Genomic DNA, 14,227 nt, shown 5'->3' on the forward strand with positions numbered 1-14,227 from the left:
AGTAATACCTTAATACCTAGTTTCCATAATGGGTCTACTACTGGTATTTGTGATTAGTGACATTATTAAGTATAACGAACTTACCAGGCATCAGCGCTATATGCTTAAACATGCCAATGGGAGACAATAAGTTTGCCTTACAAATTACACTCCTCTGCAAGCCAGAACACCTCTCCCACCCTGGATTATTATTTACCTTCCTTCCTCAAGAGAATTGCGGGAGGAAAGAGTGTACCCGCAAAACAGAATGAAGAGGAAATAGAAAGTTTTCAAGTTATTTTGTGAGAAATTATCTAACAATAGAAAGAGGAAAGTCATTTGGGTGTGAGCCCATGCTATAGAGATGAATAGATGTAAACTGGGCCAAGAGCAAATTAATTTGAACGTAATTACAGAGCCGCAAAAGGAACTGTGCCATGCTCTCTCCTTTGGGAAATCTAACAAGGACGGACAGGGTTGGATCATTTTTTTCCCTTCCTGTTCTAGAATAATTGATATTACCATCATGTGAACAAGAAAAAAGAATCACCTCTTGGAAGACTCTATTTTCTTTCCACTATGAAGAATTTGTTCTCCGGGTCACCGCAACAGAATAGGGTAGGTCAATGGGAAATAGAGACATTCCTGTGATTTCCCCATGGAAGTCTTGGCTAATGAAATTGGCCATATAGATGGACATGCTAGTAACTCAGCAGAATTAAACCCTACCAAAATAACTAATGAGTTTGTTATAAAATAATAAAATTGATGTAGTGAAACAATTACCATTAGAACCTTAATTATGATCTCTGAAAAGTGAAAACGCTAGCCAGACATGGGTGGCTAATGCATGTAATCCTAACTGTGCCATAGGCAGAGAACTGAGGATCATGGTTCAAAGCCAGCCCAGTCAAGAAAGTTTGTGAGACATTTCCAATTAAACATCAAAAACCAGAAGTGGGTCTGTGACTCAAGTGGTAGAGCGTCAGTCTTGAGTGAAGACATCAAGTGAGAACACGCGGCCTTGAGCTCAAGCCCAAAGCCTGGCACATAAATACACATAAACATATACGCATATACATACACACATAATATTACTGAGCTGCTTAGGAGACTAACTAGGGCAATTTGCTTAGTTAACTTAGTGGTTTCGACTGCAGTTATCTCAGAGTCTGAAACTCTGGCCTAAGCCTGAGGCTGGTCCGTAAGCTTGGCTTAGTTTAGCTCTTTATCTCAGCACAGTTTCTATGGGGCTGTGGGCTATGAAGGATCATTGAAGCTTTCAATGCCAGTCTTTTGCACTTCATCAGCAAAAGAAGGGATGTATGAGTACAATTTCTGAAATTCTCAATATTGAGTAGCCTTTAACAAACTCTTTTTGCAATCCCTGATTATCACAGCTGGAGATGCAAATCATATATCCTACCATGAGATATCCTATCATCCCAAATATAGAATGGCTGTTATCAAAAAGACTTCCATCCATGGGCTGGCTTCGAATCATGATCCTCCCATCTCAGCCTCCTAAGCAGCTAGGATTCCATGAGCGATCAGCACCAGGGACTATACGGTTTTGTAGGTGAGATACATATTAATACGACTCTGCACCTAGGACTGTAACAGAAGCAAGGCAAGTATGGAGTCAAAGACCTAGAATCATTTAGAAGTCATCCTACTATCCATTTGGCATTCTAAAATCCACCAAAGCTATTTATTATTGCTTTGGGTAGATGCTAATATTTGCAAAAGACACATCTCTAAAAGGGCGCCCAGTTCTCTGAGTAAAAGGTTTCTGTACTTCCTGAACAGGTTTCTTTATAGGGTTATAGAAGTATACTATTTCCCCCATTCTATTGCCCTTAAGATTTTTTTTGCTTTCCCTGCATTTTAAATGAGATAAACATACACATAAGATCCACAATGTAATGATTGAAATTAAATTACTTTCTAGTTAAGACTTATTGAGATAGCACCAGTACCACTCTGGTTTCAAATCATTGTTTCAAAATAGGTTAATGTTTTAAGACATTTCTTTTCCATTTTCTTTTTAGCATTGGTGCTTGTCCCTTGTGGTAGTCTCTGAAAATAAGTTAAGTAGAGGAGAAATCAAGGCTAATTTAGTCGGAGAACCTAGTTTCGAATCTTGATTTGGGGTCAGGATGTGTACATTCTCCTTTTTTTTTTTTTAATGGCAAAGATGATGACAGTAATACAAAACTTTTCTCATGGCAACTTCTCACTCTACTTTTCTAACCAAAACCAGATGAACTTAAACATTTTGCTTTTTCCAAAGGCCAAATAATTGCTCAACATCCCACAAGTTAAAAATAATGAGCAAATTCTTACCAGAATCCTTTTTATTTTTGAAAGACCAAATATACTTACTTGCTACCACATGGAAAGCTTTCATTCAGCCTTATTACAGTGTTTTTTCCCCTAATCTAAAAAACAATGTGTTCATTCCAGATGCTGGTGGCTCATGCCTATAATCGTAGCTGCTCAGGAGGCTGAGATCTGAGGATGGTGGTTTGAAGCCAGATAAGACAGCAAAGTCTGGGAGACTCTCATTTCCAATTAACTGGTAAAAAGCTGGACATGAAAGTGAGGCTCAGCTGGTAGAGTGGCTAAACATCCACAACAACTTTAAACTAAAATTAAAGTAGTGCATTCAGAACCTTAGAAAGATTTGGCTTTTCCTCTCAGTGGGATTCTTTTGGAATGAATAAGTGCCTTCTTCTAAATATCTGTATTTATTCTTGCTGATAACTGTACCATATGCTTGTTTAAATTTTGTTTCCCTAATGAACATTTATCTTTACAGAATGGCTCATTTGCTTCAAGGGGGAGCAAATGCTTTTTAAGGTATCTCAGATGGTAAATCAGACCTGCGCTGCCTTGAAAAGAGATTCGCTTTTTCCTCCTCCTAAATAGGGTAGAAATGTAAAGGAGGTGGGGGGCTTGTTTGAGAAAAGACCTGAGTAGAGAACACTACTCAGAGAAACATCCTTTACTTGCTGTATTATATTCAATATAAGTGTCTCAATTTTAGTAACAAAGGACTTTCTCTCATCTGCCTCTTTCTGTCTCTGTGCCTGTCTCTCTCTTCAAAAGTACTTGGGTTTGAACTCAGGGCCACTACCACTTGTGCTACCTCCATATTCCTCTTTTTATTCTTTGCTTATTTTTTGGATAAGATTTTTTTTTTTTTTTTGCCAGTTCTGGGCCTTGGACTCAGGGCCTGAGCACTGTCCCTGGCTTCTTTTTGCTCAAGGCTAGCACTCTGCCACTTGAGCCACAGCGCCACTTCTGGCCATTTTCTATATATGTGGTGCTGAGGAATCGAACCCAGGGCTTCCTGTATATGAGGCAAGCAAGCACTCTTGCCACTAGGCCATATCCCCAGCCCTGGATAAGATTCTTGATTTTTTGCTTAGGGCCAGCCTCCTACTATAATCGTCCTTCTGATGTCTCTCCATGGCTGGGATTACCATTATACATCATTACCTAGCTTGTGTGTTGAGATGGGTTGTCTCACAAACTCTTTTTGCCCAGGTTGACCTCAAATGGCAATCCTCCTGATCTCTACCTCTTGATTAGTAGGAGCCACCATACCCAGCCACAAAAGACCATTTTGATACTCTGTACCTTTAATGGAGAAAAGTCTGCAGTCCGAACAGACAAGTGGAGGGGAAGTAAGAAAGTCAAAGGAGCTGACCACATTGTGGCTGTTTTCTAGCCAGAGTGACTAAGTCTGCAGGGTCTTACTAGAAAAAGCAAAAGGGAGGGCACGACCTGAAAGACTGGCAGATGACCTCAACCTAAACAGTCTTCCTATTTGTTATCCTCTTATCACATTTGGAATCCTCTGTAAGGAAGGTAACACTGAAGGAAAAGTCAGACAGCAAAAGTGCTTTGTATTTTACTGAGTCTTTTCATTGTCCTCCATGTCCAGCGAGTATCTGGTAGAGAGGTAACTACTCATTAAATACCATCTTAACCTGAGGTCCAGAACTTCATTAACCGAAGGCTGCCTGCCATCTCTCCAGTTCCACTTCCCTAAGCTGATCTAACCTAAAAATAGCTGGTTGCATGAAGGACAGACCTTACACCCTCCATGGGGGTTGAACTTCAATATAGGTTACCCAGATCCTAAAACAATAACCAGGGAGAAATACTGTAAAATCTGGGAACAAAATAACCTGAAAACAAAAGGAAGCAGTTAATTGGATCTCATCTGGATACACTGACTTGGGTTTAGAAGTGGAAAAAAAAATCCACAGGTCTCACTTTATTGGTAACTCAATTAAGTAGAATTCCCTGCCTGGGTTAGTGACTGGGTCTATTGATTCTTAAGAAGCCTGCAAAAACTCTCAAGTTTCCACGACTTTTTCTCATGCATAATTCCTTTTTGCTTTTCTGCTTGACTTGCAAAGACCCTAAGAAGGATATATAACTTGGTGACTATGGCAAAAACAAAGTTACTAGGTTGTAAATGACCTTGTTTGTAATTTTACCCCAAAAGATAATTGTAGGGTTTTTTTTCCCAATAATTTATTGATACTTAAAACTTTCAAAGTTAAAAAAAATAATTAGTCCTCCACCACAAATGTGAAACTCTCACAAAAGGGCATAGAAATATCTGTAAACATGGCAAGATTTTATATAGGTTTTGAATAAGATTGAAAAATATATGTTATGTAATTGCGCATTGTTGAGAGTGAATTTCAGATACTGGGTGACACTGTTTTCTAAATAAGTAATTTAAACTTACAGCTGCAAAATGGCAATTTTAAATTTTGTTATTTCTTACATGTACTAGCTAAATTCCAAGTGTGCTAGTGCATATCTGAAATCCAAGCGATCATAAGGCTGAGGAAGGAGAATTAAAAAGCAATCTTGTCAATCAACCAACAAACCAACAAATAAGAGCTTCCTGTGTTTCTTTTGATGCAGATTTCATTTCAGTTCAAACACTAGCGCAGGCAGAGATTTAGTCCCAGGCTCCAGATCCAACCTGTTTAGCAGAGCAATGTAGAATGACAGCTTTGCACATAAGAGCAAGGAGATTAGAGAAAATGTCTGAGTTGATTAACAAACTCTTGATTCTGCATATTTCATAGGAAAATAACACCCAGGAAAACAACAGTTCTCTTCATTTATTGATGGATCCCAGATAATTTTAATAACATTACCTTCAGAAATGGTATCACACTGCCACTTCCTCTGGCATAAAGTAAATTAGTAACTCCTTAGTGATTTCTTTTTATTCTTGTTACTTTCTTCCTTTCTTGTGGTCTGGGGGGATTGAACCCAAGCCTTGCATATGCTAGGCAAGTATTCTAATGCTGACCTAATTCCTAGCCCAATTTGTGCATTTTTGATAGCTATTATACAGCCTTCCAGATGCTAAGTCAATAACAATTTGTCCAAGTTCTCTTTACTAACAAGATGACTGACCACCAGCCTCTTTTGCCCTCCAGACCAAAAGGAAAATTACTAGGGCCTCTCCCTGTTGGAGTCTTCTTTTCACCTCACAGGCTGCCTGGAGTCTAGACTGAAGAAATATCTTAATTTTCCTATCAAATTACCTATTTCAAGCAGTACTGCAACATGTCCACAAGTCCTTTCTTTTGGATATTTTTGGAGTCCCAATAGTTGTTATCCAGTACTGAGTTAGGTACCAGGACAGGTGCACAAAATACAGGGCTTAGTCTCTGTCTTCAAAGAACTTAGGTGGCCACTGAGACAAAAATCACGGGTGTCTAATGAGTTTTGGGGTGTTGGTACAAGAAACTGCGAGGACTGATGCTACAGTTTTGAGTGTCCACATTATGTTCGGCAAGTATCCATGGGTTTTTATAAAACTCTCCAAAAGTGCTGTGACTCTATTCCTCCACTACAGGTTACCAAAGAACAAGAATGACTAGTGGGAAAACTAGCTATTTAATAGCGATTTCTCTTTATTGATGTATTTTATGATCAATGACAGTCTATCACACCAAGGAAAGGCACCCAACCTTAGGTCAAATTTCTCTGATGTTGGGCATTCTGTTTTTATCATTGAAGAGGATCTCAGACAAGCTATGAACTGTAGCACTCAAGACAAATTGTGACACTCACTCACCATTGATTGAGGTTTATGCTGGGAGAAAATTGGGAATACTGCTATCTCAATATGGGTTTGGAGCTGAGGACTGTTATTAGGACAACATCAACCATTCCTCTATCCTTGTTGATAGTATTCTTTCATTTTCAGCATCATTCAATTGAACTTGGAAAGCCCTGTAATATCCTATAAGGCATTGATCAGTGTTGTGTTGGCAAGGCAAGGATTTGTCACATCCCTCTCCAAATATGATCAAACAAATACATCTGGATATGAAAGGAGCCAGTGGCTGTCTAGCCCACTTTTGTAATCCCTGCTTTCTCCAGCGTATCTCGGTGTCTTCATCAGGACTGCACTGGGGGTGGGGTGGGTTTCTAGGCAGATGAATTCCGTTACTGATTTTAGCTGTGTTCTGCTGCCATAAACGTTTTCTATTTGTAGGGCTTCCCTGGGGGTAAGCTGATGTGCTAGTTTTGGACTGTCTTCAGACGTCTGCTCAGTCTATGATACTATCCTGACTCTGCAAAGCTCTCTTGTCGTCCAAGATATTTCAAGGGCAAGGTCTTGAGTGGCAATTTTCATAACTGGTCATTATCTTGAAGTGTGACCTTTGGAATCAGATTCTCATTTTTCTAGAACAGTGCTGCCCAACAGAACACACTATGAGCCCCATACGTAATTTTTAATTTCCTCGTAGCACATGTCAAAGGTAAAATGAAGCAAGCAAACTCGATCACATATTTATTTAATCCAACACATCTGACATAGCATCATTTCAACATGTAACCAATTACCAAGATAGTTTACTCTTGTTATTTGCATCAATCATTTGAAATTCAATGTATATTTTACATCTAAGTAGCCACATCTTAAGTGACTGAAGAACCAGTGGCTATTCTACTGGAAATTCAGGACCACAAAATTTTCCCAGAGGACAGTTGTGCCAATGACTCAATTTTCCCCAATGTGCATTTATCCATTGTACACCCTGGAGGATTTCTTCTCATCATGGCCAATTAGAAAAATTACTCTCTAGTGTTCTAGCAGCTCCCAAAACTTGTGAAATGTTGAATAGTATTATCTGCATGCACGGGGAAGGAAAACAGTGCTGTGAAATTGGCATGCTTAAAAAATATGGCCCTACTGCTGGACACACATATACTTTTGGTGAAAGTATCCTAACGCTCTGATTTGCTTTGGTACATTTAGGAAAATGTACAGGTGGAGGAAGAAGCCCTCTGGGCCCGGGGAACCAAAGACATGTATAAACAAGACACACTTCCTTTGCTTAATGAAATCTGTGGGTGTAGGGGCTGGGAATATGGCAAGAGTGCTTGCCTCATAAACATGAAGCCCTGGGTTTAATTCCCCAGCACCACATATATAGAAAATGGCCAGAAGTGGCGCTGTGGCTCAAGTGGCAGAGTGCTAGCCTTGAGCAAAAAGAAGCCAGGGACAGTGCTCAGGCCCTGAGTCCAAGGCCCAGGACTGGCAAAAAAAAAAAAAAAAAAAAAAATCTGTGGATGTTAGAGGAAAGTGTTGGATGAAGCAGGGTTAGGGAGTGAGTGTGAACTGTGAGGTAAGAATTGTTCTCTCATATGCGACCTGGAATTCTTTAGGAAAGCCAGGTTACAATTGCAACGTGTTTCTGAGCCAGAAACACATGACATAATTACCCTTCGTGATGTATCGCTTCTTTTACTAGAAGTCAAAGGCCCTTTGAATATGAACAAGTTGTTTTCATGGGAAGACAGAAGGAAAAGATGGGAAAAGGTGCAGATTCTGCTCCCTGTGGCAAGACAGGTCATTTCCTGATGCACAAGAGTGAATATAATGAACCCACAGGTTGCCAGCTTCAGAGTTTTTTTTCCATTGCTAATCTAGTTTAAATGCCTCTATGGGTAAGAAAATACAGTGCATATGATTAGGGTTGGGAGGTAGTAGAGGGTAGAGAAGGTCAAGGGTTCAGGTATCAATCAGTCTAGCCACACCAGTGTGACTTTGGGGAAGGGATATAACTTCTTTTGTGTCTAATTTCTCACATCTAAAAATGGTTCATAGGGGGGCTGGGGATATGGCATAGTGGCAAGAGTGCTTGCCTCGTATACATGAGGCCCTGGGTTCAATTCCCCAGCACCACATATATAGAAAATGGCCAGAAGTGGCGCTGTGACTCAAGTGGCAGGGAGCTAGCCTTGAGCAAAAAGAAGCCAGGGACAGTGCTTAGGCCCTGAATCCAAGTCCCAGGACTGGCCAAAAAAAATGGTTCATAGGCTGGGAATGTGGCTTAATGGTCCTAGCATGCATGAAGGCCTGGGTTCCATTCCTCAGTACCACATAAAAAGAAAAGGCTGAAGAGGTGATGTGGCTCAAGTGGTAGAGTGCTAGCCTTGAGCAAAAGAAGCTCAGGCCCTAAATTCAAGCCCCCCCCCATGTTCATTTATAGGATTTGATGATGTGATATACACAAGAGTTTTAGGACAATGCCTGGCAGATGATGTACATCCAAGCCATGTCAGTAATTATTATTAGTTTGGATACTGATGAACTATTAGCTAGGGTACTTCCCTAACTTGCTCCGAAAGTTTCACAAGACTTTTGTATCCAGCAATCTGGATAGAAACTAGGTAAATTCCGGTGAGTATCTCTTTCTCTAAGATGGTAAAAGTGGGGCAAAGAGATGAAAATAACTTGTCTTGGGGCTCTGAGCCTGCTCCTAAAATGAGGAAAAAGGTCCATTAAGGAGGTGGTGACAAGTGTCCCCAAAGAGAAGGGGGATGGGACACCCACAGGCTGGAACTTCGCAGTTTCTTTTTTCTTTCTTTCTTTTTTTTTTTTTTTAGCAGTTCTTGGAGCCCTCAGTTGGGCACCTGCCAAAGAAAGAGATCATAAATACACCTGGAATTGGTAAAAACTCAAGGGCATGATGCAGGAAGAAGTGGGTGTGGTGTAGGCTCAACAACAACAACAACACTGTTTCTTTATTGCTGTTATTACTACGGCTAATTAGCAATAACATCTTTTGGGGGCAGGTCTGCAACCTGCTCCCAGATGGTGCCACGCGCCTGGCACGGCAGCACACACTCAGGAGTGAGGTTCGTGGAATGAATACACGTCCTCGACGGTAGGGAGGGAAGCCGGCTGACTTTGCCTCCCAGAGCTAAACCCTATCCTTATGCCCAAAGCCCAAGCCTCACACACCTTGTGCTCCCCGTCCCCCCCCACCCCCCCTACCCCCCTCCGGGCGCCCAGCTACTGCTGCAATGAAGCGAGTTTGAAACCCGCCCGGGTGGGTGGGTGGGTGGGTGGGTGTGCTGCACGCAGCCTCTCTCCGGGTTGGGTTAGCCTCTCTCCCAGCCCCTTATTTATTTATTTTTTTTCTGGTTTGCGGTTTATTTACTTAAGCATTTACAGCTTCCAGGAACAGAGGGGCTGCGGGAAGCCGGGTCGGGACCCAAGTCCGGGGTGGGGGGTGGGGGTGGGGTGGGCGATCGCAGCTCTGGAAGGCGATCGCAGCTCTGGAAGGCCACCGCAGGGCCGGCCCCTCCATGGGGGGGAGTGAGGGGGAGAACTCGCCTGCGTGTCCCTCTCCTCCTGCCAGGCGCCCCACGAAGCACGGGGGTTCCCTCGGGCCCCCCGGCCCCGCGCGTGGACGCTCGCGCCGCGCCCGCGCCAAGCCGGGCGGAGCGGATTCGCTGGAGGCCACCTCACCTCCCGCCTGGAATCCTGGACCGCCAGACACCGGTGGTTTCGGGGCTCCGGATTTCTGAAAGTTCTTGGCGAGTGCGTGTGTGTGCAAAGCTGGGTGTGTGTGTGTGTGCAAGAAGGACATCAGTGTGTAAGAACTTCCCAAAGCCCAGCGCCCAGTGGCTCAAGCCTGGAATCCCAGCTACTCGGGGGGCGGCGGGGGGGGGGGGGGGGGGCTGAGATCTGAGGATCGCAGTTCGAAAAGCCGGGCAGGAAAGTCCACCAGGAAACCGGAAGTGGAGCGGTGGCTCCAGGACAGCGCCCAAGACCTGGGTTCAAGCCCCAGGACCGAGGCTCCCCCCCCCCCCCCCCAAACAAACATACAACAGCCAGAGAACTTCCCGAAGAGGCAATCCCAGCTCCTCTCTTCCCGCGCCCTTAGGGACACCTGGATGCCAGGGGAGGAACGACAGGGAAGAGTTTCCGAAAGATTCGGGGCGCCCAGCGGAGGTGGCATCGGACCCGAGGTCCCCAGCAGGGTGCGTGCCCCCGCTGCAGATCCGAAGCCCCGCCGCCCCGAAGGACGCCCCGCCCCCTCGCCCCGTCTCCGCGAGCGTCTATTTAAGAGTCCAGCCCGGGTTTCTCGACGGATTCTGGGATTTGTAGTCCTCCGCTGCCGCCTCAGGCATTGGCCTGATCAGGGTCGTGGACTACATTTCCCAAGGAGCCATCCTGCCTATATAAGCCGCCGGCCGCCGCTTCGAAGGGCAGTAACCATGTGGACGCTGTGCTGAGGCGCTCCCTCAAGCCTGCAGGGGTGGGAGGAGAGGAGGAGGAGGAGGAGGAGGAGGAGGAGGAGGAGGAGGTGGCTGAGGAGGAGGCGGCGGCGGCGGCTGAGGAGGCAGCAGTGGCGGCGGCTGGGGGAGGAGAGCGCGAGCGCACGCCGGAGGAGGTCCGAGTGTTCCGCTTCCATCCTAACGGAACGGGCTCCGACCTCGCGGACATGGGACTACCCGGCGGCTGCTGAACCCCTGCTTCTCGTCCGGCTCCCCCCACACCCGCGCGGCTCCCCGGGCACCGAGGTAGCTAGCTAGCGGCTGGGGCCCGACGCTGCCGGCGCGGGGACTTGGCACTGCCCGGCTCCCGGGCGCAGAAGTTTGCGCGTGTGTTTTCTTCTCTTTCTCTTGCTCGGCTCTCTGGGAGTTGCACTTGGAGGAATGCATTTGGGGGTTCTCTTCTGGTAATTTTGGAGGGGATATACATACACACACACGCACACACGCACACACTCACCCAAATCCAAGTATCTTGGACTGTAGTGACCGGCTTTGAGACCCCTCCCCCCATTCTGTTCTGGAATGGCAGTCCCCCAAGTTGGAAGCAGCTTGTGGAAATAGTTTATTTTTTGGGGGGGGGGGCGGGAGGGAGAGGAGGAGTGAGAAGGGTTGAGCCTGGTGTCAGATGTGAATCTGCTCAAGGAAACAATCTTTCTAAAAATGTAGCCCTCTCGCTGGCTGCATGGTTGGAAGAATAATGTATGTGTGTGTGTGTCGGGGGGGGGGGGGCGGTGGGTGGGTGGCGGCAGGGAGGATTAAAAAATAAAACCCAAACGCAAGAGAGCTGGGGAAGGGGAGGGGGGAAGTGCTGGGAGGGAATAAGTGTGTGGACGAAGGTTGCGGGGGGGGGGGGGGGGGGCGGCTAGGATGCGGGAGTCTGAATTGTGGCCTCCGGGGTGGGGGTGCACCCGGGAAAGAAACAAGTGCTTGGGGGATCTCTTTGAAGTTGGTGCGTGCCAGGTTTCATTGGCCCTGGCAAGAAGCCAGCCTTAAGCTACCTGGAATCTTCTCCCAGTGGCCCTAACCAACTTGCTAGCCAAGTTTGGAGAGGATTGGGCTGGGGTGGGAAGGCGCGGAAGGGACTTTTGGCAAGGAAGGAGGCAAAAGCAGGTAGAAAGGTGGAATTTGGAGCTTTTTTTTTTTTTAAGTGAGAGACCTTGGCATGGTCTCATATTCATTTCTTTGTACCTGTTTAGGTTGCTGACCACAGAAGCGCAGGATTCGAATCTCTGACTGGGCAGTGCTTTGGCAACAGAGGGCCTGACCGTGGTCAGGTGAGTGTGGAAATATGTGTGTTGCCAGTAAATGAGTTTTGGTCTTAAAGGCTACTTAAACTCCTCGTTTGAATAAGCAGCAACGGAGGTGTAGAAAGAGTATTTCAAAATATATCATTGCCTTTCCTGAGGGTATTAGATAGCAGAGACAGCCTGGACAGTTTCTTTTGGTGGTAGCTCAGAATTAAAGCAGCCTGACTGTTTATGAAAGGGAGAAAGTGGGGGGGGGGGAGTGATAAACTCCATTAATTAAGTGGAGTTGTAAAAGGGCTGTCCCACTGGTGGCCTGAGGAGAGTGCTGATGATTTTAATTCTGAAGGATGCATTTGCCAAGATAAGGAAGCAAAAATGAAATGCCTCCCTCTTTCAAAAATAGTCTCTCCTTTTTTTTTTTTCTTCCTGTGAACCGTGTGCTTCATTAGGGTCTTGGGTTGCAAGAAATGAAAGTGCTTGTTGGCAAAGATTGAGAACTTTAAAAGGGGAAGTTAGTTCTCCAAGCATAATAAGATAGTAGCATCTGGGCCTTGACTGAAGCCACCTGAACAAACGGCTAGGAATCTCTTGTGTACCTATTGTTTTGGTGCCTGTCCTTGGATATGGGCCTAGAGCAGAATTTATCTGTAAATACAAGAGCTCCTTTTATTTTTCTCCTGCACTCTTAGAAAGGGAGGACTCAACGGGTGCGTGTCCATCCCCAATTTGCAGATTTGGCCATCAAAAGTATTTTTCCCCTTCTGAAATGGTCAAGGAGCTGGGTAAACAAGCCTGCAATGGGGTGGGGTAATTAATAGTGGGCAGCTGTTCTTGGTAACTTCTTTAACATCCTAAATATTTAGCTGTTCCCTGGGCTACAATCTTTGGGCTTTTCTAATGAGAGAATAAAAGCCAGACACTTCATTATGGTAGTATAGTGCTTTTGTTTCCTGTTGATAAGATCCTTAGGAGTTCTGGTGGTGTGAGAAGCGTTTGGATGTGTGAGGTTTAGTTGTTTCTTGGAGTTCTTTTATTGACTGTTGGCTGTGTGGGCCTTCACAGGGCAAAAGATTAGGTCCTGCACCTATCTCTCTTCAGGATAAGGTGCAGGCAAGGGAAACTGGCCCATAGATTCTTCTTGACTTGGTTAAAAAAAAAAAAAAAAGACTGGCAGATTGAAACCTTGTAAGCCAGGTCTGATATAGGGTTTAGTTTGGAAACATGAGGCCTCAGAACGATGCTTGGATGTTGCTGTATATCACAAAACCCCTTTGTTCCTGTACAGTTGAGGAAATTTTGAGGGGCAAAGACTGAACACACTTGGAAGCAAGCTATAATAACCCCAGGCAGTGGAGCTGTACTGCACCCTACAAACGTGCCTAAGATAAGGAGGTGAGGGTGGAGAGGAAAGAGGGAAGGTAGGAAAAATTGTAATTATACTACTGTTAGTCTTATTTTTGTCCCACCAATGATAAAACGGTATAAGAAGGAAATGATGTCGCTCCAGACAAAGATAATGTGGATATTTGAGGAAGTGTTGGATGTTGGGCTGAGTCCCCTTGGAAAACTGTATGTTGAAAGACTTGAAGGAAGACAAGAAGAAGAAACAAAACTAGACAAAACCGTGTGGAAGGTTAGCTACGCCCAGCATCAGGCTCATCTTGTACCTGACGTGTATCTTGATTATGAATGATGACATCAGATAGGCATTTGAGCAGGTTCAAAGGTCAGGCTGTTCTCTCCCTGAATGATTTGAGGGTTTAAAGGGCAGTTAGTCTGACAAATGGTGGAGGCCTCTCACACATCCTCAAGCAAGCCTGCCTGGGTGGCCAGTGGTGCAGAACATTTTTCTTTTTCGTTTCTTTCTTTCAGGTGTGTTTATTGTACACATCGAATATGTTTGTTAAAAGCCCAATCTTCTCTTTGATTTACCCCAAATAACCACAGAAAATCCTATCAAGATTTCCTTTTTACCAGGCAGGCAAAATTCTTTGTGTTCCACGTTGAAACCATGAAAGTCTTTGGAGGTTGACAGTGGTATCCATTAAGACATAAAGTGGTTCCTTTGGGAGAGAATGGTCATCTTTTCTTGCAGATGCTCAGGAGTGATGGGATATGAAGGGAAGAAATGGATTAATTCTATAAAAGGGGCTCATTGTCTTTCCTCAAGCCATTTTCAGTGAGAAAGACCAACGGGAGGAGACAGTGAGAGACACTTGGGCAGGTGCAGATGGACAGAGATTGACTGGGACTGAGAGACTAGTTCTGACACTAATACAGGGGGGTAAAACCGACTCACTTCCCGAGGGAGGTGGGAGAAACTCACATGGCTTTTTAGTTAATAATGATCTCATGGAAATTCAGTATTTTTT

The 14,227-nt window shown here is 44.8% G+C and overlaps 1 protein-coding gene across 14 annotated transcripts in view; it reads left to right on the forward strand.

Annotated features, from left to right (window-relative positions):
- Window positions 1–10,657: 10,657 nt before the first annotated feature.
- Window positions 10,658–14,227, forward strand: part of Itpr1 (inositol 1,4,5-trisphosphate receptor type 1) — a 292,664-nt gene continuing 289,094 nt past the window's right edge. For 13 of the 14 annotated variants that reach the window (XM_048356178.1, XM_048356180.1, XM_048356182.1 and 10 more), the window contains exons 1-2: window positions 10,658–10,854; window positions 11,805–11,882. The gene's annotated coding sequence lies outside the window, so the exon portion shown is untranslated. Of the gene's footprint in view, window positions 10,936–11,804; window positions 11,883–14,227 lie in introns of all 14 variants that reach the window. The other variant, XM_048356179.1, reaches the window with a different exon arrangement.

This window comes from Perognathus longimembris, chromosome 10, assembly GCF_023159225.1.
Source record: "Perognathus longimembris pacificus isolate PPM17 chromosome 10, ASM2315922v1, whole genome shotgun sequence".
Lineage (NCBI taxonomy): Eukaryota > Metazoa > Chordata > Mammalia > Rodentia > Heteromyidae > Perognathus > Perognathus longimembris.